This window comes from Mercurialis annua, linkage group LG7, assembly GCF_937616625.2.
Source record: "Mercurialis annua linkage group LG7, ddMerAnnu1.2, whole genome shotgun sequence".
NCBI lineage: Eukaryota > Viridiplantae > Streptophyta > Magnoliopsida > Malpighiales > Euphorbiaceae > Mercurialis > Mercurialis annua.
The window spans coordinates 30,389,393-30,410,815 of record NC_065576.1 but is presented as its reverse complement, the minus strand read 5'-3'; the positions used below and the strand labels follow the sequence as shown (position 1 = coordinate 30,410,815).

The 21,423-nt window shown below is 44.4% G+C and overlaps 64 non-coding genes across 64 annotated transcripts; all 64 read left to right on the top strand.

Moving 5' to 3' along the window:
- Window positions 1-164: 164 nt before the first annotated feature.
- On the top strand, window positions 165-283 carry LOC126658689 (5S ribosomal RNA). Its single transcript, XR_007634268.1, has one exon. It is a non-coding gene; the product is annotated as a 5S ribosomal RNA (ribosomal RNA).
- Window positions 284-504: 221 nt separating this feature from the next.
- Window positions 505-623, top strand: LOC126659328 (5S ribosomal RNA). Its single transcript, XR_007634873.1, has one exon. It is a non-coding gene; the product is annotated as a 5S ribosomal RNA (ribosomal RNA).
- A 214-nt stretch (window positions 624-837) lies between these two features.
- LOC126658740 (5S ribosomal RNA) lies at window positions 838-956 on the top strand. The gene has a single exon (XR_007634316.1). It is a non-coding gene; the product is annotated as a 5S ribosomal RNA (ribosomal RNA).
- A 214-nt stretch (window positions 957-1,170) lies between these two features.
- LOC126659312 (5S ribosomal RNA) lies at window positions 1,171-1,289 on the top strand. Its single transcript, XR_007634858.1, has one exon. It is a non-coding gene; the product is annotated as a 5S ribosomal RNA (ribosomal RNA).
- A 214-nt stretch (window positions 1,290-1,503) lies between these two features.
- Window positions 1,504-1,622, top strand: LOC126658738 (5S ribosomal RNA). The gene has a single exon (XR_007634314.1). It is a non-coding gene; the product is annotated as a 5S ribosomal RNA (ribosomal RNA).
- A 214-nt stretch (window positions 1,623-1,836) lies between these two features.
- Window positions 1,837-1,955, top strand: LOC126658965 (5S ribosomal RNA). Its single transcript, XR_007634529.1, has one exon. It is a non-coding gene; the product is annotated as a 5S ribosomal RNA (ribosomal RNA).
- Window positions 1,956-2,169: 214 nt separating this feature from the next.
- On the top strand, window positions 2,170-2,288 carry LOC126658100 (5S ribosomal RNA). The gene has a single exon (XR_007633700.1). It is a non-coding gene; the product is annotated as a 5S ribosomal RNA (ribosomal RNA).
- A 221-nt stretch (window positions 2,289-2,509) lies between these two features.
- LOC126659311 (5S ribosomal RNA) lies at window positions 2,510-2,628 on the top strand. The gene has a single exon (XR_007634857.1). It is a non-coding gene; the product is annotated as a 5S ribosomal RNA (ribosomal RNA).
- Window positions 2,629-2,842: 214 nt separating this feature from the next.
- Window positions 2,843-2,961, top strand: LOC126658007 (5S ribosomal RNA). The gene has a single exon (XR_007633611.1). It is a non-coding gene; the product is annotated as a 5S ribosomal RNA (ribosomal RNA).
- Window positions 2,962-3,175: 214 nt separating this feature from the next.
- LOC126658687 (5S ribosomal RNA) lies at window positions 3,176-3,294 on the top strand. The gene has a single exon (XR_007634267.1). It is a non-coding gene; the product is annotated as a 5S ribosomal RNA (ribosomal RNA).
- Window positions 3,295-3,515: 221 nt separating this feature from the next.
- Window positions 3,516-3,634, top strand: LOC126658737 (5S ribosomal RNA). Its single transcript, XR_007634313.1, has one exon. It is a non-coding gene; the product is annotated as a 5S ribosomal RNA (ribosomal RNA).
- A 214-nt stretch (window positions 3,635-3,848) lies between these two features.
- Window positions 3,849-3,967, top strand: LOC126658633 (5S ribosomal RNA). Its single transcript, XR_007634213.1, has one exon. It is a non-coding gene; the product is annotated as a 5S ribosomal RNA (ribosomal RNA).
- Window positions 3,968-4,181: 214 nt separating this feature from the next.
- On the top strand, window positions 4,182-4,300 carry LOC126658953 (5S ribosomal RNA). Its single transcript, XR_007634518.1, has one exon. It is a non-coding gene; the product is annotated as a 5S ribosomal RNA (ribosomal RNA).
- Window positions 4,301-4,514: 214 nt separating this feature from the next.
- Window positions 4,515-4,633, top strand: LOC126658099 (5S ribosomal RNA). Its single transcript, XR_007633699.1, has one exon. It is a non-coding gene; the product is annotated as a 5S ribosomal RNA (ribosomal RNA).
- A 221-nt stretch (window positions 4,634-4,854) lies between these two features.
- Window positions 4,855-4,973, top strand: LOC126658462 (5S ribosomal RNA). Its single transcript, XR_007634048.1, has one exon. It is a non-coding gene; the product is annotated as a 5S ribosomal RNA (ribosomal RNA).
- Window positions 4,974-5,187: 214 nt separating this feature from the next.
- Window positions 5,188-5,306, top strand: LOC126658942 (5S ribosomal RNA). Its single transcript, XR_007634507.1, has one exon. It is a non-coding gene; the product is annotated as a 5S ribosomal RNA (ribosomal RNA).
- A 214-nt stretch (window positions 5,307-5,520) lies between these two features.
- LOC126658686 (5S ribosomal RNA) lies at window positions 5,521-5,639 on the top strand. The gene has a single exon (XR_007634266.1). It is a non-coding gene; the product is annotated as a 5S ribosomal RNA (ribosomal RNA).
- A 221-nt stretch (window positions 5,640-5,860) lies between these two features.
- LOC126658567 (5S ribosomal RNA) lies at window positions 5,861-5,979 on the top strand. The gene has a single exon (XR_007634149.1). It is a non-coding gene; the product is annotated as a 5S ribosomal RNA (ribosomal RNA).
- A 221-nt stretch (window positions 5,980-6,200) lies between these two features.
- On the top strand, window positions 6,201-6,319 carry LOC126658565 (5S ribosomal RNA). The gene has a single exon (XR_007634147.1). It is a non-coding gene; the product is annotated as a 5S ribosomal RNA (ribosomal RNA).
- A 221-nt stretch (window positions 6,320-6,540) lies between these two features.
- LOC126658736 (5S ribosomal RNA) lies at window positions 6,541-6,659 on the top strand. Its single transcript, XR_007634312.1, has one exon. It is a non-coding gene; the product is annotated as a 5S ribosomal RNA (ribosomal RNA).
- Window positions 6,660-6,873: 214 nt separating this feature from the next.
- LOC126658931 (5S ribosomal RNA) lies at window positions 6,874-6,992 on the top strand. The gene has a single exon (XR_007634496.1). It is a non-coding gene; the product is annotated as a 5S ribosomal RNA (ribosomal RNA).
- Window positions 6,993-7,206: 214 nt separating this feature from the next.
- Window positions 7,207-7,325, top strand: LOC126658098 (5S ribosomal RNA). The gene has a single exon (XR_007633698.1). It is a non-coding gene; the product is annotated as a 5S ribosomal RNA (ribosomal RNA).
- Window positions 7,326-7,546: 221 nt separating this feature from the next.
- On the top strand, window positions 7,547-7,665 carry LOC126658919 (5S ribosomal RNA). The gene has a single exon (XR_007634485.1). It is a non-coding gene; the product is annotated as a 5S ribosomal RNA (ribosomal RNA).
- A 214-nt stretch (window positions 7,666-7,879) lies between these two features.
- LOC126658907 (5S ribosomal RNA) lies at window positions 7,880-7,998 on the top strand. Its single transcript, XR_007634473.1, has one exon. It is a non-coding gene; the product is annotated as a 5S ribosomal RNA (ribosomal RNA).
- A 214-nt stretch (window positions 7,999-8,212) lies between these two features.
- On the top strand, window positions 8,213-8,331 carry LOC126658684 (5S ribosomal RNA). The gene has a single exon (XR_007634264.1). It is a non-coding gene; the product is annotated as a 5S ribosomal RNA (ribosomal RNA).
- A 221-nt stretch (window positions 8,332-8,552) lies between these two features.
- LOC126658735 (5S ribosomal RNA) lies at window positions 8,553-8,671 on the top strand. Its single transcript, XR_007634311.1, has one exon. It is a non-coding gene; the product is annotated as a 5S ribosomal RNA (ribosomal RNA).
- A 221-nt stretch (window positions 8,672-8,892) lies between these two features.
- Window positions 8,893-9,011, top strand: LOC126658734 (5S ribosomal RNA). Its single transcript, XR_007634310.1, has one exon. It is a non-coding gene; the product is annotated as a 5S ribosomal RNA (ribosomal RNA).
- Window positions 9,012-9,232: 221 nt separating this feature from the next.
- On the top strand, window positions 9,233-9,351 carry LOC126658733 (5S ribosomal RNA). Its single transcript, XR_007634309.1, has one exon. It is a non-coding gene; the product is annotated as a 5S ribosomal RNA (ribosomal RNA).
- Window positions 9,352-9,572: 221 nt separating this feature from the next.
- Window positions 9,573-9,691, top strand: LOC126657836 (5S ribosomal RNA). Its single transcript, XR_007633447.1, has one exon. It is a non-coding gene; the product is annotated as a 5S ribosomal RNA (ribosomal RNA).
- A 221-nt stretch (window positions 9,692-9,912) lies between these two features.
- Window positions 9,913-10,031, top strand: LOC126658097 (5S ribosomal RNA). Its single transcript, XR_007633697.1, has one exon. It is a non-coding gene; the product is annotated as a 5S ribosomal RNA (ribosomal RNA).
- Window positions 10,032-10,245: 214 nt separating this feature from the next.
- Window positions 10,246-10,364, top strand: LOC126658350 (5S ribosomal RNA). The gene has a single exon (XR_007633939.1). It is a non-coding gene; the product is annotated as a 5S ribosomal RNA (ribosomal RNA).
- A 221-nt stretch (window positions 10,365-10,585) lies between these two features.
- Window positions 10,586-10,704, top strand: LOC126658896 (5S ribosomal RNA). The gene has a single exon (XR_007634463.1). It is a non-coding gene; the product is annotated as a 5S ribosomal RNA (ribosomal RNA).
- A 221-nt stretch (window positions 10,705-10,925) lies between these two features.
- LOC126658885 (5S ribosomal RNA) lies at window positions 10,926-11,044 on the top strand. The gene has a single exon (XR_007634453.1). It is a non-coding gene; the product is annotated as a 5S ribosomal RNA (ribosomal RNA).
- A 214-nt stretch (window positions 11,045-11,258) lies between these two features.
- On the top strand, window positions 11,259-11,377 carry LOC126658640 (5S ribosomal RNA). Its single transcript, XR_007634220.1, has one exon. It is a non-coding gene; the product is annotated as a 5S ribosomal RNA (ribosomal RNA).
- A 221-nt stretch (window positions 11,378-11,598) lies between these two features.
- LOC126658096 (5S ribosomal RNA) lies at window positions 11,599-11,717 on the top strand. The gene has a single exon (XR_007633696.1). It is a non-coding gene; the product is annotated as a 5S ribosomal RNA (ribosomal RNA).
- Window positions 11,718-11,931: 214 nt separating this feature from the next.
- On the top strand, window positions 11,932-12,050 carry LOC126658842 (5S ribosomal RNA). Its single transcript, XR_007634414.1, has one exon. It is a non-coding gene; the product is annotated as a 5S ribosomal RNA (ribosomal RNA).
- A 221-nt stretch (window positions 12,051-12,271) lies between these two features.
- On the top strand, window positions 12,272-12,390 carry LOC126658876 (5S ribosomal RNA). Its single transcript, XR_007634449.1, has one exon. It is a non-coding gene; the product is annotated as a 5S ribosomal RNA (ribosomal RNA).
- Window positions 12,391-12,604: 214 nt separating this feature from the next.
- Window positions 12,605-12,723, top strand: LOC126658095 (5S ribosomal RNA). The gene has a single exon (XR_007633695.1). It is a non-coding gene; the product is annotated as a 5S ribosomal RNA (ribosomal RNA).
- A 221-nt stretch (window positions 12,724-12,944) lies between these two features.
- LOC126658865 (5S ribosomal RNA) lies at window positions 12,945-13,063 on the top strand. The gene has a single exon (XR_007634438.1). It is a non-coding gene; the product is annotated as a 5S ribosomal RNA (ribosomal RNA).
- A 221-nt stretch (window positions 13,064-13,284) lies between these two features.
- LOC126658854 (5S ribosomal RNA) lies at window positions 13,285-13,403 on the top strand. Its single transcript, XR_007634426.1, has one exon. It is a non-coding gene; the product is annotated as a 5S ribosomal RNA (ribosomal RNA).
- Window positions 13,404-13,593: 190 nt separating this feature from the next.
- On the top strand, window positions 13,594-13,712 carry LOC126658843 (5S ribosomal RNA). The gene has a single exon (XR_007634415.1). It is a non-coding gene; the product is annotated as a 5S ribosomal RNA (ribosomal RNA).
- Window positions 13,713-13,926: 214 nt separating this feature from the next.
- Window positions 13,927-14,045, top strand: LOC126658726 (5S ribosomal RNA). The gene has a single exon (XR_007634303.1). It is a non-coding gene; the product is annotated as a 5S ribosomal RNA (ribosomal RNA).
- Window positions 14,046-14,266: 221 nt separating this feature from the next.
- On the top strand, window positions 14,267-14,385 carry LOC126658832 (5S ribosomal RNA). Its single transcript, XR_007634404.1, has one exon. It is a non-coding gene; the product is annotated as a 5S ribosomal RNA (ribosomal RNA).
- Window positions 14,386-14,606: 221 nt separating this feature from the next.
- LOC126658821 (5S ribosomal RNA) lies at window positions 14,607-14,725 on the top strand. The gene has a single exon (XR_007634393.1). It is a non-coding gene; the product is annotated as a 5S ribosomal RNA (ribosomal RNA).
- Window positions 14,726-14,939: 214 nt separating this feature from the next.
- LOC126658094 (5S ribosomal RNA) lies at window positions 14,940-15,058 on the top strand. Its single transcript, XR_007633694.1, has one exon. It is a non-coding gene; the product is annotated as a 5S ribosomal RNA (ribosomal RNA).
- A 190-nt stretch (window positions 15,059-15,248) lies between these two features.
- LOC126658639 (5S ribosomal RNA) lies at window positions 15,249-15,367 on the top strand. The gene has a single exon (XR_007634219.1). It is a non-coding gene; the product is annotated as a 5S ribosomal RNA (ribosomal RNA).
- A 221-nt stretch (window positions 15,368-15,588) lies between these two features.
- On the top strand, window positions 15,589-15,707 carry LOC126658011 (5S ribosomal RNA). The gene has a single exon (XR_007633614.1). It is a non-coding gene; the product is annotated as a 5S ribosomal RNA (ribosomal RNA).
- A 214-nt stretch (window positions 15,708-15,921) lies between these two features.
- On the top strand, window positions 15,922-16,040 carry LOC126658809 (5S ribosomal RNA). Its single transcript, XR_007634382.1, has one exon. It is a non-coding gene; the product is annotated as a 5S ribosomal RNA (ribosomal RNA).
- Window positions 16,041-16,261: 221 nt separating this feature from the next.
- LOC126659394 (5S ribosomal RNA) lies at window positions 16,262-16,380 on the top strand. Its single transcript, XR_007634937.1, has one exon. It is a non-coding gene; the product is annotated as a 5S ribosomal RNA (ribosomal RNA).
- Window positions 16,381-16,601: 221 nt separating this feature from the next.
- On the top strand, window positions 16,602-16,720 carry LOC126658032 (5S ribosomal RNA). Its single transcript, XR_007633634.1, has one exon. It is a non-coding gene; the product is annotated as a 5S ribosomal RNA (ribosomal RNA).
- A 214-nt stretch (window positions 16,721-16,934) lies between these two features.
- Window positions 16,935-17,053, top strand: LOC126658797 (5S ribosomal RNA). Its single transcript, XR_007634370.1, has one exon. It is a non-coding gene; the product is annotated as a 5S ribosomal RNA (ribosomal RNA).
- Window positions 17,054-17,267: 214 nt separating this feature from the next.
- On the top strand, window positions 17,268-17,385 carry LOC126658817 (5S ribosomal RNA). The gene has a single exon (XR_007634389.1). It is a non-coding gene; the product is annotated as a 5S ribosomal RNA (ribosomal RNA).
- A 183-nt stretch (window positions 17,386-17,568) lies between these two features.
- Window positions 17,569-17,687, top strand: LOC126658785 (5S ribosomal RNA). Its single transcript, XR_007634359.1, has one exon. It is a non-coding gene; the product is annotated as a 5S ribosomal RNA (ribosomal RNA).
- Window positions 17,688-17,908: 221 nt separating this feature from the next.
- Window positions 17,909-18,027, top strand: LOC126658841 (5S ribosomal RNA). The gene has a single exon (XR_007634413.1). It is a non-coding gene; the product is annotated as a 5S ribosomal RNA (ribosomal RNA).
- Window positions 18,028-18,248: 221 nt separating this feature from the next.
- LOC126659332 (5S ribosomal RNA) lies at window positions 18,249-18,367 on the top strand. Its single transcript, XR_007634877.1, has one exon. It is a non-coding gene; the product is annotated as a 5S ribosomal RNA (ribosomal RNA).
- A 214-nt stretch (window positions 18,368-18,581) lies between these two features.
- LOC126658031 (5S ribosomal RNA) lies at window positions 18,582-18,700 on the top strand. Its single transcript, XR_007633633.1, has one exon. It is a non-coding gene; the product is annotated as a 5S ribosomal RNA (ribosomal RNA).
- A 214-nt stretch (window positions 18,701-18,914) lies between these two features.
- On the top strand, window positions 18,915-19,033 carry LOC126658774 (5S ribosomal RNA). The gene has a single exon (XR_007634348.1). It is a non-coding gene; the product is annotated as a 5S ribosomal RNA (ribosomal RNA).
- Window positions 19,034-19,254: 221 nt separating this feature from the next.
- Window positions 19,255-19,373, top strand: LOC126658762 (5S ribosomal RNA). The gene has a single exon (XR_007634337.1). It is a non-coding gene; the product is annotated as a 5S ribosomal RNA (ribosomal RNA).
- A 214-nt stretch (window positions 19,374-19,587) lies between these two features.
- LOC126658438 (5S ribosomal RNA) lies at window positions 19,588-19,706 on the top strand. The gene has a single exon (XR_007634025.1). It is a non-coding gene; the product is annotated as a 5S ribosomal RNA (ribosomal RNA).
- A 221-nt stretch (window positions 19,707-19,927) lies between these two features.
- On the top strand, window positions 19,928-20,046 carry LOC126658751 (5S ribosomal RNA). Its single transcript, XR_007634326.1, has one exon. It is a non-coding gene; the product is annotated as a 5S ribosomal RNA (ribosomal RNA).
- Window positions 20,047-20,267: 221 nt separating this feature from the next.
- On the top strand, window positions 20,268-20,386 carry LOC126658739 (5S ribosomal RNA). The gene has a single exon (XR_007634315.1). It is a non-coding gene; the product is annotated as a 5S ribosomal RNA (ribosomal RNA).
- A 221-nt stretch (window positions 20,387-20,607) lies between these two features.
- Window positions 20,608-20,726, top strand: LOC126658727 (5S ribosomal RNA). The gene has a single exon (XR_007634304.1). It is a non-coding gene; the product is annotated as a 5S ribosomal RNA (ribosomal RNA).
- A 221-nt stretch (window positions 20,727-20,947) lies between these two features.
- LOC126658716 (5S ribosomal RNA) lies at window positions 20,948-21,066 on the top strand. The gene has a single exon (XR_007634293.1). It is a non-coding gene; the product is annotated as a 5S ribosomal RNA (ribosomal RNA).
- A 214-nt stretch (window positions 21,067-21,280) lies between these two features.
- Window positions 21,281-21,399, top strand: LOC126658093 (5S ribosomal RNA). The gene has a single exon (XR_007633693.1). It is a non-coding gene; the product is annotated as a 5S ribosomal RNA (ribosomal RNA).
- Window positions 21,400-21,423: the final 24 nt, after the last annotated feature.

Genomic DNA, 21,423 nt, shown 5'->3' with positions numbered 1-21,423 from the left:
GACAAACAGAACGAGTAACGAGTAACGATGAATTGCAATTCAGGGACCAAACGGGAAATATGGAAAAAGTTCAGGGACCAAAACGTACTTTTAAAGATAGTTTTTATTTTGGTTGAATGAGTTGCAAGGCAGCGGATATATGCGATGATCGTGCAAGGTATGACGGGTGCGATCATACCAACACTAATGCACCGGATCCCATCAAAACTCCGAAGTTAAACGTGCTTGGGCGAGAGCAGTACTAGGATGGGTGACCTCCTGGGAAGTCCTCGTGTTGCACCCCTTTTTCGCTTTTTTTGAACTGCGTTTTTTCTATTATTACTATCGCCGAGAGACAAACAGAACGAGTAACGAGTAACGAGTAACGATGAATTGCAATTCAGGGACCAAACGGGAAATATGGAAAAAGTTCAGGGACCAAAACGTACTTTTAAAGATAGTTTTTATTTTGGTTGAATGAGTTGCAAGGCAGCGGATATATGCGATGATCGTGCAAGGTATGACGGGTGCGATCATACCGGCACTAATGCACCGGATCCCATCAGAACTCCGAAGTTAAACGTGCTTGGGCGAGAGCAGTACTAGGATGGGTGACCTCCTGGGAAGCCCTCGTGTTGCACCCCTTTTTCGCTTTTTTTGAACTGCGTTTTTTCTATTATTACTATCGCCGAGAGACAAACAGAACGAGTAACGAGTAACGATGAATTGCAATTCAGGGACCAAACGGGAAATATGGAAAAAGTTCAGGGACCAAAACGTACTTTTAAAGATAGTTTTTATTTTGGTTGAATGAGTTGCAAGGCAGCGGATATATGCGATGATCGTGCAAGGTATGACCGGTGCGATCATACCGGCACTAATGCAACGGATCCCATCAGAACTCCGAAGATAAACGTGCTTGGGCGAGAGCAGTACTAGGATGGGTGACCTCCTGGGAAGTCCTCGTGTTGCACCCCTTTTTCGCTTTTTTTGAACTGCGTTTTTTCTATTATTACTATCGCCGAGAGACAAACAGAACGAGTAACGAGTAACGATGAATTGCAATTCAGGGACCAAACGGGAAATATGGAAAAAGTTCAGGGACCAAAACGTACTTTTAAAGATAGTTTTTATTTTAGTTGAATGAGTTGCAAGGCAGCGGATATATGCGATGATCGTGCAAGGTATGACGGGTGCGATCATACCAGCACTAATGCACCGGATCCCATCAGAACTCCGAAGTTAAACGTGCTTGGGCGAGAGCAGTACTAGGATGGGTGACCTCCTGGGAAGCCCTCGTGTTGCACCCCTTTTTCGCTTTTTTTGAACTGCGTTTTTTCTATTATTACTATCGCCGAGAGACAAACAGAACGAGTAACGAGTAACGATGAATTGCAATTCAGGGACCAAACGGGAAATATGGAAAAAGTTCAGGGACCAAAACGTACTTTTAAAGATAGTTTTTATTTTGGTTGAATGAGTTGCAAGGCAGCGGATATATGCGATGATCGTGCAAGGTATGACCGGTGCGATCATACCGGCACTAATGCAACGGATCCCATCAGAACTCCGAAGATAAACGTGCTTGGGCGAGAGCAGTACTAGGATGGGTGACCTCCTGGGAAGTCCTCGTGTTGCACCCCTTTTTCGCTTTTTTTGAACTGCGTTTTTTCTATTATTACTATCGCCGAGAGACAAACAGAACGAGTAACGAGTAACGATGAATTGCAATTCAGGGACCAAACGGGAAATATGGAAAAAGTTCAGGGACCAAAACGTACTTTTAAAGATAGTTTTTATTTTAGTTGAATGAGTTGCAAGGCAGCGGATATATGCGATGATCGTGCAAGGTATGACGGGTGCGATCATACCAGCACTAATGCACCGGATCCCATCAGAACTCCGAAGTTAAACGTGCTTGGGCGAGAGCAGTACTAGGATGGGTGACCTCCTGGGAAGTCCTCGTGTTGCACCCCTTTTTCGCTTTTTTTGAACTGCGTTTTTTCTATTATTACTATCGCCGAGAGACAAACAGAACGAGTAACGAGTAACGATGAATTGCAATTCAGGGACCAAACGGGAAATATGGAAAAAGTTCAGGGACCAAAACGTACTTTTAAAGATAGTTTTTATTTTGGTTGAATGACTTGCAAGGCAGCGGATATATGCGATGATCGTGCAAGGTATGACGGGTGCGATCATACCAGCACTAATGCACCGGATCCCATCAGAACTCCGAAGATAAACGTGCTTGGGCGAGAGCAGTACTAGGATGGGTGACCTCCTGGGAAGTCCTCGTGTTGCACCCCTTTTTCGCTTTTTTTGAACTGCGTTTTTTCTATTATTACTATCGCCGAGAGACAAACAGAACGAGTAACGAGTAACGAGTAACGATGAATTGCAATTCAGGGACCAAACGGGAAATATGGAAAAAGTTCAGGGACCAAAACGTACTTTTAAAGATAGTTTTTATTTTGGTTGAATGAGTTGCAAGGCAGCGGATATATGCGATGATCGTGCAAGGTATGACGGGTGCGATCATACCAGCACTAATGCACCGGATCCCATCAGAACTCCGAAGTTAAACGTGCTTGGGCGAGAGCAGTACTAGGATGGGTGACCTCCTGGGAAGCCCTCGTGTTGCACCCCTTTTTCGCTTTTTTTGAACTGCGTTTTTTCTATTATTACTATCGCCGAGAGACAAACAGAACGAGTAACGAGTAACGATGAATTGCAATTCAGGGACCAAACGGGAAATATGGAAAAAGTTCAGGGACCAAAACGTACTTTTAAAGATAGTTTTTATTTTGGTTGAATGAGTTGCAAGGCAGCGGATATATGCGATGATCGTGCAAGGTATGACGGGTGCGATCATACCAGCACTAATGCACCGGATCCCATCAGAACTCCGAAGTTAAACGTGCTTGGGCGAGAGCAGTACTAGGATGGGTGACCTCCTGGGAAGTCCTCGTGTTGCACACCTTTTTCGCTTTTTTTGAACTGCGTTTTTTCTATTATTACTATCCCCGAGAGACAAACAGAACGAGTAACGAGTAACGATGAATTGCAATTCAGGGACCAAACGGGAAATATGGAAAAAGTTCAGGGACCAAAACGTACTTTTAAAGATAGTTTTTATTTTGGTTGAATGAGTTGCAAGGCAGCGGATATATGCGATGATCGTGCAAGGTATGACGGGTGCGATCATACCAACACTAATGCACCGGATCCCATCAAAACTCCGAAGTTAAACGTGCTTGGGCGAGAGCAGTACTAGGATGGGTGACCTCCTGGGAAGTCCTCGTGTTGCACCCCTTTTTCGCTTTTTTTGAACTGCGTTTTTTCTATTATTACTATCGCCGAGAGACAAACAGAACGAGTAACGAGTAACGAGTAACGATGAATTGCAATTCAGGGACCAAACGGGAAATATGGAAAAAGTTCAGGGACCAAAACGTACTTTTAAAGATAGTTTTTATTTTGGTTGAATGAGTTGCAAGGCAGCGGATATATGCGATGATCGTGCAAGGTATGACCGGTGCGATCATACCGGCACTAATGCAACGGATCCCATCAGAACTCCGAAGATAAACGTGCTTGGGCGAGAGCAGTACTAGGATGGGTGACCTCCTGGGAAGTCCTCGTGTTGCACCCCTTTTTCGCTTTTTTTGAACTGCGTTTTTTCTATTATTACTATCGCCGAGAGACAAACAGAACGAGTAACGAGTAACGATGAATTGCAATTCAGGGACCAAACGGGAAATATGGAAAAAGTTCAGGGACCAAAACGTACTTTTAAAGATAGTTTTTATTTTGGTTGAATGAGTTGCAAGGCAGCGGATATATGCGATGATCGTGCAAGGTATGACGGGTGCGATCATACCTGCACTAATGCAACGGATCCCATCAGAACTCCGAAGATAAACGTGCTTGGGCGAGAGCAGTACTAGGATGGGTGACCTCCTGGGAAGTCCTCGTGTTGCACCCCTTTTTCGCTTTTTTTGAACTGCGTTTTTTCTATTATTACTATCGCCGAGAGACAAACAGAACGAGTAACGAGTAACGATGAATTGCAATTCAGGGACCAAACGGGAAATATGGAAAAAGTTCAGGGACCAAAACGTACTTTTAAAGATAGTTTTTATTTTAGTTGAATGAGTTGCAAGGCAGCGGATATATGCGATGATCGTGCAAGGTATGATGGGTGCGATCATACCAGCACTAATGCACCGGATCCCATCAGAACTCCGAAGTTAAACGTGCTTGGGCGAGAGCAGTACTAGGATGGGTGACCTCCTGGGAAGTCCTCGTGTTGCACCCCTTTTTCGCTTTTTTTGAACTGCGTTTTTTCTATTATTACTATCGCCGAGAGACAAACAGAACGAGTAACGAGTAACGATGAATTGCAATTCAGGGACCAAACGGGAAATATGGAAAAAGTTCAGGGACCAAAACGTACTTTTAAAGATAGTTTTTATTTTGGTTGAATGAGTTGCAAGGCAGCGGATATATGCGATGATCGTGCAAGGTATGACGGGTGCGATCATACCAGCACTAATGCACCGGATCCCATCAGAACTCCGAAGATAAACGTGCTTGGGCGAGAGCAGTACTAGGATGGGTGACCTCCTGGGAAGTCCTCGTGTTGCACCCCTTTTTCGCTTTTTTTGAACTGCGTTTTTTCTATTATTACTATCGCCGAGAGACAAACAGAACGAGTAACGAGTAACGAGTAACGATGAATTGCAATTCAGGGACCAAACGGGAAATATGGAAAAAGTTCAGGGACCAAAACGTACTTTTAAAGATAGTTTTTATTTTGGTTGAATGAGTTGCAAGGCAGCGGATATATGCGATGATCGTGCAAGGTATGACGGGTGCGATCATACCAGCACTAATGCACCGGATCCCATCAGAACTCCGAAGTTAAACGTGCTTGGGCGAGAGCAGTACTAGGATGGGTGACCTCCTGGGAAGTCCTCTTGTTGCACCCCTTTTTCGCTTTTTTTGAACTGCGTTTTTTCTATTATTACTATCGCCGAGAGACAAACAGAACGAGTAACGAGTAACGATGAATTGCAATTCAGGGACCAAACGGGAAATATGGAAAAAGTTCAGGGACCAAAACGTACTTTTAAAGATAGTTTTTATTTTGGTTGAATGAGTTGCAAGGCAGCGGATATATGCGATGATCGTGCAAGGTATGACGGGTGCGATCATACCAGCACTAATGCACCGGATCCCATCAGAACTCCGAAGTTAAACGTGCTTGGGCGAGAGCAGTACTAGGATGGGTGACCTCCTGGGAAGTCCTCGTGTTGCACCCCTTTTTCGCTTTTTTTGAACTGCGTTTTTTCTATTATTACTATCCCCGAGAGACAAACAGAACGAGTAACGAGTAACGATGAATTGCAATTCAGGGACCAAACGGGAAATATGGAAAAAGTTCAGGGACCAAAACGTACTTTTAAAGATAGTTTTTATTTTGGTTGAATGAGTTGCAAGGCAGCGGATATATGCGATGATCGTGCAAGGTATGACGGGTGCGATCATACCAACACTAATGCACCGGATCCCATCAAAACTCCGAAGTTAAACGTGCTTGGGCGAGAGCAGTACTAGGATGGGTGACCTCCTGGGAAGTCCTCGTGTTGCACCCCTTTTTCGCTTTTTTTGAACTGCGTTTTTTCTATTATTACTATCGCCGAGAGACAAACAGAACGAGTAACGAGTAACGAGTAACGATGAATTGCAATTCAGGGACCAAACGGGAAATATGGAAAAAGTTCAGGGACCAAAACGTACTTTTAAAGATAGTTTTTATTTTGGTTGAATGAGTTGCAAGGCAGCGGATATATGCGATGATCGTGCAAGGTATGACCGGTGCGATCATACCGGCACTAATGCACCGGATCCCATCAGAACTCCGAAGATAAACGTGCTTGGGCGAGAGCAGTACTAGGATGGGTGACCTCCTGGGAAGTCCTCGTGTTGCACCCCTTTTTCGCTTTTTTTGAACTGCGTTTTTTCTATTATTACTATCGCCGAGAGACAAACAGAACGAGTAACGAGTAACGAGTAACGATGAATTGCAATTCAGGGACCAAACGGGAAATATGGAAAAAGTTCAGGGACCAAAACGTACTTTTAAAGATAGTTTTTATTTTGGTTGAATGAGTTGCAAGGCAGCGGATATATGCGATGATCGTGCAAGGTATGACCGGTGCGATCATACCGGCACTAATGCACCGGATCCCATCAGAACTCCGAAGATAAACGTGCTTGGGCGAGAGCAGTACTAGGATGGGTGACCTCCTGGGAAGTCCTCGTGTTGCACCCCTTTTTCGCTTTTTTTGAACTGCGTTTTTTCTATTATTACTATCGCCGAGAGACAAACAGAACGAGTAACGAGTAACGAGTAACGATGAATTGCAATTCAGGGACCAAACGGGAAATATGGAAAAAGTTCAGGGACCAAAACGTACTTTTAAAGATAGTTTTTATTTTGGTTGAATGAGTTGCAAGGCAGCGGATATATGCGATGATCGTGCAAGGTATGACCGGTGCGATCATACCGGCACTAATGCAACGGATCCCATCAGAACTCCGAAGATAAACGTGCTTGGGCGAGAGCAGTACTAGGATGGGTGACCTCCTGGGAAGTCCTCGTGTTGCACCCCTTTTTCGCTTTTTTTGAACTGCGTTTTTTCTATTATTACTATCGCCGAGAGACAAACAGAACGAGTAACGAGTAACGATGAATTGCAATTCAGGGACCAAACGGGAAATATGGAAAAAGTTCAGGGACCAAAACGTACTTTTAAAGATAGTTTTTATTTTAGTTGAATGAGTTGCAAGGCAGCGGATATATGCGATGATCGTGCAAGGTATGATGGGTGCGATCATACCAGCACTAATGCACCGGATCCCATCAGAACTCCGAAGTTAAACGTGCTTGGGCGAGAGCAGTACTAGGATGGGTGACCTCCTGGGAAGTCCTCGTGTTGCACCCCTTTTTCGCTTTTTTTGAACTGCGTTTTTTCTATTATTACTATCGCCGAGAGACAAACAGAACGAGTAACGAGTAACGATGAATTGCAATTCAGGGACCAAACGGGAAATATGGAAAAAGTTCAGGGACCAAAACGTACTTTTAAAGATAGTTTTTATTTTGGTTGAATGAGTTGCAAGGCAGCGGATATATGCGATGATCGTGCAAGGTATGACGGGTGCGATCATACCAGCACTAATGCACCGGATCCCATCAGAACTCCGAAGATAAACGTGCTTGGGCGAGAGCAGTACTAGGATGGGTGACCTCCTGGGAAGTCCTCGTGTTGCACCCCTTTTTCGCTTTTTTTGAACTGCGTTTTTTCTATTATTACTATCGCCGAGAGACAAACAGAACGAGTAACGAGTAACGAGTAACGATGAATTGCAATTCAGGGACCAAACGGGAAATATGGAAAAAGTTCAGGGACCAAAACGTACTTTTAAAGATAGTTTTTATTTTGGTTGAATGAGTTGCAAGGCAGCGGATATATGCGATGATCGTGCAAGGTATGACGGGTGCGATCATACCAGCACTAATGCACCGGATCCCATCAGAACTCCGAAGTTAAACGTGCTTGGGCGAGAGCAGTACTAGGATGGGTGACCTCCTGGGAAGTCCTCGTGTTGCACCCCTTTTTCGCTTTTTTTGAACTGCGTTTTTTCTATTATTACTATCGCCGAGAGACAAACAGAACGAGTAACGAGTAACGATGAATTGCAATTCAGGGACCAAACGGGAAATATGGAAAAAGTTCAGGGACCAAAACGTACTTTTAAAGATAGTTTTTATTTTGGTTGAATGAGTTGCAAGGCAGCGGATATATGCGATGATCGTGCAAGGTATGACGGGTGCGATCATACCAGCACTAATGCACCGGATCCCATCAGAACTCCGAAGTTAAACGTGCTTGGGCGAGAGCAGTACTAGGATGGGTGACCTCCTGGGAAGTCCTCGTGTTGCACCCCTTTTTCGCTTTTTTTGAACTGCGTTTTTTCTATTATTACTATCCCCGAGAGACAAACAGAACGAGTAACGAGTAACGATGAATTGCAATTCAGGGACCAAACGGGAAATATGGAAAAAGTTCAGGGACCAAAACGTACTTTTAAAGATAGTTTTTATTTTGGTTGAATGAGTTGCAAGGCAGCGGATATATGCGATGATCGTGCAAGGTATGACGGGTGCGATCATACCAACACTAATGCACCGGATCCCATCAAAACTCCGAAGTTAAACGTGCTTGGGCGAGAGCAGTACTAGGATGGGTGACCTCCTGGGAAGTCCTCGTGTTGCACCCCTTTTTCGCTTTTTTTGAACTGCGTTTTTTCTATTATTACTATCGCCGAGAGACAAACAGAACGAGTAACGAGTAACGAGTAACGATGAATTGCAATTCAGGGACCAAACGGGAAATATGGAAAAAGTTCAGGGACCAAAACGTACTTTTAAAGATAGTTTTTATTTTGGTTGAATGAGTTGCAAGGCAGCGGATATATGCGATGATCGTGCAAGGTATGACCGGTGCGATCATACCGGCACTAATGCAACGGATCCCATCAGAACTCCGAAGATAAACGTGCTTGGGCGAGAGCAGTACTAGGATGGGTGACCTCCTGGGAAGTCCTCGTGTTGCACCCCTTTTTCGCTTTTTTTGAACTGCGTTTTTTCTATTATTACTATCGCCGAGAGACAAACAGAACGAGTAACGAGTAACGAGTAACGATGAATTGCAATTCAGGGACCAAACGGGAAATATGGAAAAAGTTCAGGGACCAAAACATACTTTTAAAGATAGTTTTTATTTTGGTTGAATGAGTTGCAAGGCAGCGGATATATGCGATGATCGTGCAAGGTATGACCGGTGCGATCATACCGGCACTAATGCAACGGATCCCATCAGAACTCCGAAGATAAACGTGCTTGGGCGAGAGCAGTACTAGGATGGGTGACCTCCTGGGAAGTCCTCGTGTTGCACCCCTTTTTCGCTTTTTTTGAACTGCGTTTTTTCTATTATTACTATCGCCGAGAGACAAACAGAACGAGTAACGAGTAACGAGTAACGATGAATTGCAATTCAGGGACCAAACGGGAAATATGGAAAAAGTTCAGGGACCAAAACGTACTTTTAAAGATAGTTTTTATTTTGGTTGAATGAGTTGCAAGGCAGCGGATATATGCGATGATCGTGCAAGGTATGACCGGTGCGATCATACCGGCACTAATGCAACGGATCCCATCAGAACTCCGAAGATAAACGTGCTTGGGCGAGAGCAGTACTAGGATGGGTGACCTCCTGGGAAGTCCTCGTGTTGCACCCCTTTTTCGCTTTTTTTGAACTGCGTTTTTTCTATTATTACTATCGCCGAGAGACAAACAGAACGAGTAACGAGTAACGAGTAACGATGAATTGCAATTCAGGGACCAAACGGGAAATATGGAAAAAGTTCAGGGACCAAAACGTACTTTTAAAGATAGTTTTTATTTTGGTTGAATGAGTTGCAAGGCAGCGGATATATGCGATGATCGTGCAAGGTATGACGGGTGCGATCATACCAGCACTAATGCACCGGATCCCATCAGAACTCCGAAGTCAAACGTGCTTGGGCGAGAGCAGTACTAGGATGGGTGACCTCCTGGGAAGTCCTCGTGTTGCACCCCTTTTGCGCTTTTTTTGAACTGCGTTTTTTCTATTATTACTATCGCCGAGAGACAAACAGAACGAGTAACGAGTAACGAGTAACGATGAATTGCAATTCAGGGACCAAACGGGAAATATGGAAAAAGTTCAGGGACCAAAACGTACTTTTAAAGATAGCTTTTATTTTGGTTGAATGAGTTGCAAGGCAGCGGATATATGCGATGATCGTGCAAGGTATGACGGGTGCGATCATACCAGCACTAATGCACCGGATCCCATCAGAACTCCGAAGATAAACGTGCTTGGGCGAGAGCAGTACTAGGATGGGTGACCTCCTGGGAAGTCCTCGTGTTGCACCCCTTTTTCGCTTTTTTTGAACTGCGTTTTTTCTATTATTACTATCGCCGAGAGACAAACAGAACGAGTAACGAGTAACGATGAATTGCAATTCAGGGACCAAACGGGAAATATGGAAAAAGTTCAGGGACCAAAACGTACTTTTAAAGATAGTTTTTATTTTGGTTGAATGAGTTGCAAGGCAGCGGATATATGCGATGATCGTGCAAGGTATGACGGGTGCGATCATACCAGCACTAATGCACCGGATCCCATCAGAACTCCGAAGTTAAACGTGCTTGGCCGAGAGCAGTACTAGGATGGGTGACCTCCTGGGAAGTCCTCGTGTTGCACCCCTTTTTCGCTTTTTTTGAACTGCGTTTTTTCTATTATTACTATCGCCGAGAGACAAACAGAACGAGTAACGAGTAACGAGTAACGATGAATTGCAATTCAGGGACCAAACGGGAAATATGGAAAAAGTTCAGGGACCAAAACGTACTTTTAAAGATAGTTTTTATTTTGGTTGAATGAGTTGCAAGGCAGCGGATATATGCGATGATCGTGCAAGGTATGACGGGTGCGATCATACCAGCACTAATGCACCGGATCCCATCAGAACTCCGAAGTTAAACGTGCTTGGGCGAGAGCAGTACTAGGATGGGTGACCTCCTGGGAAGTCCTCGTGTTGCACCCCTTTTTCGCTTTTTTTGAACTGCGTTTTTTCTATTATTACTATCGCCGAGAGACAAACAGAACGAGTAACGAGTAACGAGTAACGATGAATTGCAATTCAGGGACAAAACGGGAAATATGGAAAAAGTTCAGGGACCAAAACGTACTTTTAAAGATAGTTTTTATTTTGGTTGAATGAGTTGCAAGGCAGCGGATATAATCGATGATCGTGCAAGGTATGACGGGTGCGATCATACCAGCACTAATGCACCGGATCCCATCAGAACTCCGAAGTTAAACGTGCTTGGGCGAGAGCAGTACTAGGATGGGTGACCTCCTGGGAAGTCCTCGTGTTGCACCCCTTTTTCGCTTTTTTTGAACTGCGTTTTTTCTATTATTACTATCGCCGAGAGACAAACAGAACGAGTAACGAGTAACGATGAATTGCAATTCAGGGACCAAACGGGAAATATGGAAAAAGTTCAGGGACCAAAACGTACTTTTAAAGATAGTTTTTATTTTGGTTGAATGAGTTGCAAGGCAGCGGATATATGCGATGATCGTGCAAGGTATGACGGGTGCGATCATACCAGCACTAATGCACCGGATCCCATCAGAACTCCGAAGTTAAACGTGCTTGGGCGAGAGCAGTACTAGGATGGGTGACCTCCTGGGAAGTCTTCGTGTTTCACCCCTTTTTCGCTTTTTTTGAACTGCGTTTTTTCTATTATTACTATCGCCGAGAGACAAACAGAACGAGTAACGAGTAACGAGTAACGATGAATTGCAATTCAGGGACCAAACGGGAAATATGGAAAAAGTTCAGGGACCAAAACGTACTTTTAAAGATAGTTTTTATTTTGGTTGAATGAGTTGCAAGGCAGCGGATATATGCGATGATCGTGCAAGGTATGACGGGTGCGATCATACCAGCACTAATGCACCGGATCCCATCAGAACTCCGAAGATAAACGTGCTTGGGCGAGAGCAGTACTAGGATGGGTGACCTCCTGGGAAGTCCTCGTGTTGCACCCCTTTTTCGCTTTTTTTGAACTGCGTTTTTTCTATTATTACTATCGCCGAGAGACAAACAGAACGAGAAACGAGTAACGATGAATTGCAATTCAGGGACCAAACGGGAAATATGGAAAAAGTTCAGGGACCAAAACGTACTTTTAAAGATAGTTTTTATTTTGGTTGAATGAGTTGCAAGGCAGCGGATATATGCGATGATCGTGCAAGGTATGACCGGTGCGATCATACCAGCACTAATGCACAGGATCCCATCAGAACTCCGAAGTTAAACGTGCTTGGGCGAGAGCAGTACTAGGATCGGTGACCTCCTGGGAAGTCCTCGTGTTGCACCCCTTTTTCGCTTTTTTTGAACTGCGTTTTTTCTATTATTACTATCGCCGAGAGACAAACAGAACGAGTAACGAGTAACGAGTAACGATGAATTGCAATTCAGGGACCAAACGGGAAATATGGAAAAAGTTCAGGGACCAAAACGTACTTTTAAAGATAGTTTTTATTTTGGTTGAATGAGTTGCAAGGCAGCGGATATATGCGATGATCGTGCAAGGTATGACGGGTGCGATCATACCAGCACTAATGCACCGGATCCCATCAGAACTCCGAAGTTAAACGTGCTTGGGCGAGAGCAGTACTAGGATGGGTGACCTCCTGGGAAGTCCTCGTGTTGCACCCCTTTTTCGCTTTTTTTGAACTGCGTTTTTTCTATTATTACTATCGCCGAGAGACAAACAGAACGAGTAACGAGTAACGATGAATTGCAATTCAGGGACCAAACGGGAAATATGGAAAAAGTTCAGGGACCAAAACGTACTTTTAAAGATAGTTTTTATTTTGGTTGAATGAGTTGCAAGGCAGCGGATATATGCGATGATCGTGCAAGGTATGACGGGTGCGATCATACCAGCACTAATGCACCGGATCCCATCAGAACTCCGAAGATAAACGTGCTTGGGCGAGAGCAGTACTAGGATGGGTGACCTCCTGGGAAGTCCTCGTGTTGCACCCCTTTTTCGCTTTTTTTGAACTGCGTTTTTTCTATTATTACTATCGCCGAGAGACAAACAGAACGAGTAACGAGTAACGAGTAACGATGAATTGCAATTCAGGGACCAAACGGGAAATATGGAAAAAGTTCAGGGACCAAAACGTACTTTTAAAGATAGTTTTTATTTTGGTTGAATGAGTTGCAAGGCAGCGGATATATGCGATGATCGTGCAAGGTATGACGGGTGCGATCATACCAGCACTAATGCACCGGATCCCATCAGAACTCCGAAGTTAAACGTGCTTGGGCGAGAGCAGTACTAGGATGGGTGACCTCCTGGGAAGTCCTCGTGTTGCACCCCTTTTTCGCTTTTTTTGAACTGCGTTTTTTCTATTATTACTATCGCCGAGAGACAAACAGAACGAGTAACGAGTAACGAGTAACGATGAATTGCAATTCAGGGACCAAACGGGAAATATGGAAAAAGTTCAGGGACCAAAACGTACTTTTAAAGATAGTTTTTATTTTGGTTGAATGAGTTGCAAGGCAGCGGATATATGCGATGATCGTGCAAGGTATGACGGGTGCGATCATACCAGCACTAATGCACCGGATCCCATCAGAACTCCGAAGTTAAACGTGCTTGGGCGAGAGCAGTACTAGGATGGGTGACCTCCTGGGAAGTCCTCGTGTTGCACCCCTTTTTCGCTTTTTTTGAACTGCGTTTTTTCTATTATTACTATCGCCGAGAGACAAACAGAACGAGTAACGAGTAACGAGTAACGATGAATTGCAATTCAGGGACCAAAACGTACTTTTAAAGATAGTTTTTATTTTGGTTGAATGAGTTGCAAGGCAGCGGATATATGCGATGATCGTGCAAGGTATGACGGGTGCGATCATACCAGCACTAATGCACCGGATCCCATCAGAACTCCGAAGTTAAACGTGCTTGGGCGAGAGCAGTACTAGGATGGGTGACCTCCTGGGAAGTCCTCGTGTTGCACCCCTTTTTCGCTTTTTTTGAACTGCGTTTTTTCTATTATTACTATCGCCGAGAGACAAACAGAACGAGTAACGAGTAACGATGAATTGCAATTCAGGGACCAAACGGGAAATATGGAAAAAGTTCAGGGACCAAAACGTACTTTTAAAGATAGTTTTTATTTTGGTTGAATGAGTTGCAAGGCAGCGGATATATGCGATGATCGTGCAAGGTATGACGGGTGCGATCATACCAGCACTAATGCACAGGATCCCATCAGAACTCCGAAGTTAAACGTGCTTGGGCGAGAGCAGTACTAGGATCGGTGACCTCCTGGGAAGTCCTCGTGTTGCACCCCTTTTTCGCTTTTTTTGAACTGCGTTTTTTCTATTATTACTATCGCCGAGAGACAAACAGAACGAGTAACGAGTAACGAGTAACGATGAATTGCAATTCAGGGACCAAACGGGAAATATGGAAAAAGTTCAGGGACCAAAACGTACTTTTAAAGATAGTTTTTATTTTGGTTGAATGAGTTGCAAGGCAGCGGATATATGCGATGATCGTGCAAGGTATGACGGGTGCGATCATACCAGCACTAATGCACCGGATCCCATCAGAACTCCGAAGTTAAACGTGCTTGGGCGAGAGCAGTACTAGGATGGGTGACCTCCTGGGAAGTCCTCGTGTTGCACCCCTTTTTCGCTTTTTTTGAACTGCGTTTTTTCTATTATTACTATCGCCGAGAGACAAACAGAACGAGTAACGAGTAACGAGTAACGATGAATTGCAATTCAGGGACCAAACGGGAAATATGGAAAAAGTTCAGGGACCAAAACGTACTTTTAAAGATAGTTTTTATTTTGGTTGAATGAGTTGCAAGGCAGCGGATATATGCGATGATCGTGCAAGGTATGACGGGTGCGATCATACCAGCACTAATGCACCGGATCCCATCAGAACTCCGAAGTTAAACGTGCTTGGGCGAGAGCAGTACTAGGATGGGTGACCTCCTGGGAAGTCCTCGTGTTGCACCCCTTTTTCGCTTTTTTTGAACTGCGTTTTTTCTATTATTACTATCGCCGAGAGACAAACAGAACGAGTAACGAGTAACGATGAATTGCAATTCAGGGACCAAACGGGAAATATGGAAAAAGTTCAGGGACCAAAACGTACTTCTAAAGATAGTTTTTATTTTGGTTGAATGAGTTGCAAGGCAGCGGATATATGCGATGATCGTGCAAGGTATGACGGGTGCGATCATACCAGCACTAATGCACCGGATCCCATCAGAACTCCGAAGATAAACGTGCTTGGGCGAGAGCAGTACTAGGATGGGTGACCTCCTGGGAAGTCCTCGTGTTGCACCCCTTTTTCGCTTTTTTTGAACTGCGTTTTTTCTATTATTACTATCGCCGAGAGACAAACAGAACGAGTAACGAGTAACGAGTAACGATGAATTGCAATTCAGGGACCAAAACGTACTTTTAAAGATAGTTTTTATTTTGGTTGAATGAGTTGCAAGGCAGCGGATATATGCGATGATCGTGCAAGGTATGACCGGTGCGATCATACCAGCACTAATGCACAGGATCCCATCAGAACTCCGAAGTTAAACGTGCTTGGGCGAGAGCAGTACTAGGATGGGTGACCTCCTGGGAAGTCCTCGTGTTGCACCCCTTTTTCGCTTTTTTTGAACTGCGTTTTTTCTATTATTACTATCGCCGAGAGACAAACAGAACGAGTAACGAGTAACGAGTAACGATGAATTGCAATTCAGGGACCAAACGGGAAATATGGAAAAAGTTCAGGGACCAAAACGTACTTTTAAAGATAGTTTTTATTTTGGTTGAATGAGTTGCAAGGCAGCGGATATATGCGATGATCGTGCAAGGTATGACAGGTGCGATCATACCAGCACTAATGCACCGGATCCCATCAGAACTCCGAAGTTAAACGTGCTTGGGCGAGAGCAGTACTAGGATGGGTGACCTCCTGGGAAGTCCTCGTGTTGCACCCCTTTTTCGCTTTTTTTGAACTGCGTTTTTTCTATTATTACTATCGCCGAGAGACAAACAGAACGAGTAACGAGTAACGATGAATTGCAATTCAGGGACCAAACGGGAAATATGGAAAAAGTTCAGGGACCAAAACGTACTTTTAAAGATAGTTTTTATTTTGGTTGAATGAGTTGCAAGGCAGCGGATATATGCGATGATCGTGCAAGGTATGACGGGTGCGATCATACCAGCACTAATGCACCGGATCCCATCAGAACTCCGAAGTTAAACGTGCTTGGGCGAGAGCAGTACTAGGATGGGTGACCTCCTGGGAAGTCCTCGTGTTGCACCCCTTTTTCGCTTTTTTTGAACTGCGTTTTTTCTATTATTACTATCGCCGAGAGACAAACAGAACGAGTAACGAGTAACGAGTAACGATGAATTGCAATTCAGGGACCAAACGGGAAATATGGAAAAAGTTCAGGGACCAAAACGTACTTTTAAAGATAGTTTTTATTTTGGTTGAATGAGTTGCAAGGCAGCGGATATATGCGATGATCGTGCAAGGTATGACGGGTGCGATCATACCAGCACTAATGCACCGGATCCCATCAGAACTCCGAAGTTAAACGTGCTTGGGCGAGAGCAGTACTAGGATGGGTGACCTCCTGGGAAGTCCTCGTGTTGCACCTCTTTTTCGCTTTTTTTGAACTGCGTTTTTTCTATTATTACTATCGCCGAGAGACAAACAGAACGAGTAACGAGTAACGAGTAACGATGAATTGCAATTCAGGGACCAAACGGGAAATATGGAAAAAGTTCAGGGACCAAAACGTACTTTTAAAGATAGTTTTTATTTTGGTTGAATGAGTTGCAAGGCAGCGGATATATGCGATGATCGTGCAAGGTATGACGGGTGCGATCATACCAGCACTAATGCACCAGATCCCATCAGAACTCCGAAGTTAAACGTGCTTGGGCGAGAGCAGTACTAGGATGGGTGACCTCCTGGGAAGTCCTCGTGTTGCACCCCTTTTTCGCTTTTTTTGAACTGCGTTTTTTCTATTATTACTATCGCCGAGAGACAAACAGAACGAGTAACGAGTAACGATGAATTGCAATTCAGGGACCAAACGGGAAATATGGAAAAAGTTCAGGGACCAAAACGTACTTTTAAAGATAGTTTTTATTTTGGTTGAATGAGTTGCAAGGCAGCGGATATATGCGATGATCGTGCAAGGTATGACGGGTGCGATCATACCAGCACTAATGCACCGGATCCCATCAGAACTCCGAAGTTAAACGTGCTTGGGCGAGAGCAGTACTAGGATGGGTGACCTCCTGGGAAGTCCTCGTGTTGCACCCCTTTTTCGCTTTTTTTGAACTGCGTTTTTTCTATTATTACTATCGCCGAGAGACAAACAGAACGAGTAACGAGTAACGATGAATTGCAATTCAGGGACCAAACGGGAAATATGGAAAAAGTTCAGGGACCAAAACGTACTTTTAAAGATAGTTTTTATTTTGGTTGAATGAGTTGCAAGGCAGCGGATATATGCGATGATCGTGCAAGGTATGACGGGTGCGATCATACCAGCACTAATGCACCGGATCCCATCAGAACTCTGAAGATAAACGTGCTTGGGCGAGAGCAGTACTAGGATGGGGACCTCCTGGGAAGTCCTCGTGTTGCACCCCTTTTTCGCTTTTTTTGAACTGCGTTTTTTCTATTATTACTATCGCCGAGAGACAAACAGAACGAGTAACGAGTAACGATGAATTGCAATTCAGGGACCAAAACGTACTTTTAAAGATAGTTTTTATTTTGGTTGAATGAGTTGCAAGGCAGCGGATATATGCGATGATCGTGCAAGGTATGACGGGTGCGATCATACCAGCACTAATGCACCGGATCCCATCAGAACTCCGAAGTTAAACGTGCTTGGGCGAGAGCAGTACTAGGATGGGTGACCTCCTGGGAAGTCCTCGTGTTGCACCCCTTTTTCGCTTTTTTTGAACTGCGTTTTTTCTATTATTACTATCGCCGAGAGACAAACAGAACGAGTAACGAGTAACGAGTAACGATGAATTGCAATTCAGGGACCAAACGGGAAATATGGAAAAAGTTCAGGGACCAAAACGTACTTTTAAAGATAGTTTTTATTTTGGTTGAATGAGTTGCAAGGCAGCGGATATATGCGATGATCGTGCAAGGTATGACCGGTGCGATCATACCAGCACTAATGCACAGGATCCCATCAGAACTCCGAAGTTAAACGTGCTTGGGCGAGAGCAGTACTAGGATCGGTGACCTCCTGGGAAGTCCTCGTGTTGCACCCCTTTTTCGCTTTTTTTGAACTGCGTTTTTTCTATTATTACTATCGCCGAGAGACAAACAGAACGAGTAACGAGTAACGAGTAACGATGAATTGCAATTCAGGGACCAAACGGGAAATATGGAAAAAGTTCAGGGACCAAAACGTACTTTTAAAGATAGTTTTTATTTTGGTTGAATGAGTTGCAAGGCAGCGGATATATGCGATGATCGTGCAAGGTATGACGGGTGCGATCATACCAGCACTAATGCACCGGATCCCATCAGAACTCCGAAGTTAAACGTGCTCGGGCGAGAGCAGTACTAGGATGGGTGACCTCCTGGGAAGTCCTCGTGTTGCACCCCTTTTTCGCTTTTTTTGAACTGCGTTTTTTCTATTATTACTATCGCCGAGAGACAAACAGAACGAGTAACGAGTAACGATGAATTGCAATTCAGGGACCAAACGGGAAATATGGAAAAAGTTCAGGGACCAAAACGTACTTTTAAAGATAGTTTTTATTTTGGTTGAATGAGTTGCAAGGCAGCGGATATATGCGATGATCGTGCAAGGTATGACGGGTGCGATCATACCAGCACTAATGCACCAGATCCCATCAGAACTCCGAAGTTAAACGTGCTTGGGCGAGAGCAGTACTAGGATGGGTGACCTCCTGGGAAGTCCTCGTGTTGCACCCCTTTTTCGCTTTTTTTGAACTGCGTTTTTTCTATTATTACTATCGCCGAGAGACAAACAGAACGAGTAACGAGTAACGATGAATTGCAATTCAGGGACCAAACGGGAAATATGGAAAAAGTTCAGGGACCAAAACGTACTTTTAAAGATAGTTTTTATTTTGGTTGAATGAGTTGCAAGGCAGCGGATATATGCGATGATCGTGCAAGGTATGACGGGTGCGATCATACCAGCACTAATGCACCGGATCCCATCAGAACTCCGAAGTTAAACGTGCTTGGGCGAGAGCAGTACTAGGATGGGTGACCTCCTGGGAAGTCCTCGTGTTGCACCCCTTTTTCGCTTTTTTTGAACTGCGTTTTTTCTATTATTACTATCGCCGAGAGACAAACAGAACGAGTAACGAGTAACGAGTAACGATGAATTGCAATTCAGGGACCAAACGGGAAATATGGAAAAAGTTCAGGGACCAAAACGTACTTTTAAAGATAGTTTTTATTTTGGTTGAATGAGTTGCAAGGCAGCGGATATATGCGATGATCGTGCAAGGTATGACGGGTGCGATCATACCAGCACTAATGCACCGGATCCCATCAGAACTCCGAAGTTAAACGTGCTTGGGCGAGAGCAGTACTAGGATGGGTGACCTCCTGGGAAGTCCTCGTGTTGCACCCCTTTTTCGCTTTTTTTGAACTGCGTTTTTTCTATTATTACTATCGCCGAGAGACAAACAGAACGAGTAACGAGTAACGATGAATTGCAATTCAGGGACCAAACGGGAAATATGGAAAAAGTTCAGGGACCAAAACGTACTTTTAAAGATAGTTTTTATTTTGGTTGAATGAGTTGCAAGGCAGCGGATATATGCGATGATCGTGCAAGGTATGACGGGTGCGATCATACCAGCACTAATGCACCGGATCCCATCAGAACTCCGAAGATAAACGTGCTTGGGCGAGAGCAGTACTAGGATGGGTGACCTCCTAGGAAGTCCTCGTGTTGCACCCCTTTTTCGCTTTTTTTGAACTGCGTTTTTTCTATTATTACTATCGCCGAGAGACAAACAGAACGAGTAACGAGTAACGAGTAACGATGAATTGCAATTCAGGGACCAAACGGGAAATATGGAAAAAGTTCAGGGACCAAAACGTACTTTTAAAGATAGTTTTTATTTTGGTTGAATGAGTTGCAAGGCAGCGGATATATGCGATGATCGTGCAAGGTATGACGGGTGCGATCATACCAGCACTAATGCACCGGATCCCATCAGAACTCCGAAGTTAAACGTGCTTGGGCGAGAGCAGTACTAGGATGGGTGACCTCCTGGGAAGTCCTCGTGTTGCACCCCTTTTTCGCTTTTTTTGAACTGCGTTTTTTCTATTATTACTATCGCCGAGAGACAAACAGAACGAGTAACGAGTAACGAGTAACGATGAATTGCAATTCAGGGACCAAACGGGAAATATGGAAAAAGTTCAGGGACCAAAACGTACTTTTAAAGATAGTTTTTATTTTGGTTGAATGAGTTGCAAGGCAGCGGATATATGCGATGATCGTGCAAGGTATGACGGGTGCGATCATACCAGCACTAATGCACCGGATCCCATCAGAACTCCGAAGTTAAACGTGCTTGGGCGAGAGCAGTACTAGGATGGGTGACCTCCTGGGAAGTCCTCGTGTTGCACCCCTTTTTCGCTTTTTTTGAACTGCGTTTTTTCTATTATTACTATCGCCGAGAGACAAACAGAACGAGTAACGAGTAACGAGTAACGATGAATTGCAATTCAGGGACCAAACGGGAAATATGGAAAAAGTTCAGGGACCAAAACGTACTTTTAAAGATAGTTTTTATTTTGGTTGAATGAGTTGCAAGGCAGCGGATATATGCGATGATCGTGCAAGGTATGACGGGTGCGATCATACCAGCACTAATGCACCGGATCCCATCAGAACTCCGAAGTTAAACGTGCTTGGGCGAGAGCAGTACTAGGATGGGTGACCTCCTGGGAAGTCCTCGTGTTGCACCCCTTTTTCGCTTTTTTTGAACTGCGTTTTTTCTATTATTACTATCGCCGAGAGACAAACAGAACGAGTAACGAGTAACGAGTAACGATGAATTGCAATTCAGGGACCAAACGGGAAATATGGAAAAAGTTCAGGGACCAAAACGTACTTTTAAAGATAGTTTTTATTTTGGTTGAATGAGTTGCAAGGCAGCGGATATATGCGATGATCGTGCAAGGTATGACGGGTGCGATCATACCAGCACTAATGCACCGGATCCCATCAGAACTCCGAAGTTAAACGTGCTTGGGCGAGAGCAGTACTAGGATGGGTGACCTCCTGGGAAGTCCTCGTGTTGCACCCCTTTTTCGCTTTTTTTGAACTGCGTTTTTTCTATTATTACTATCGCCGAGAGACAAACAGAACGAGTAACGAGTAACGATGAATTGCAATTCAGGGACCAAACGGGAAATATGGAAAAAGTTCAGGGACCAAAACGTACTTTTAAAGATAGTTTTTATTTTGGTTGAATGAGTTGCAAGGCAGCGGATATATGCGATGATCGTGCAAGGTATGACGGGTGCGATCATACCAGCACTAATGCACCGGATCCCATCAGAACTCCGAAGATAAACGTGCTTGGGCGAGAGCAGTACTAGGATGGGTGACCTCCTGGGAAGTCCTCGTGTTGCACCCCTTTTTCGCTTTTTTTGAACTGCGT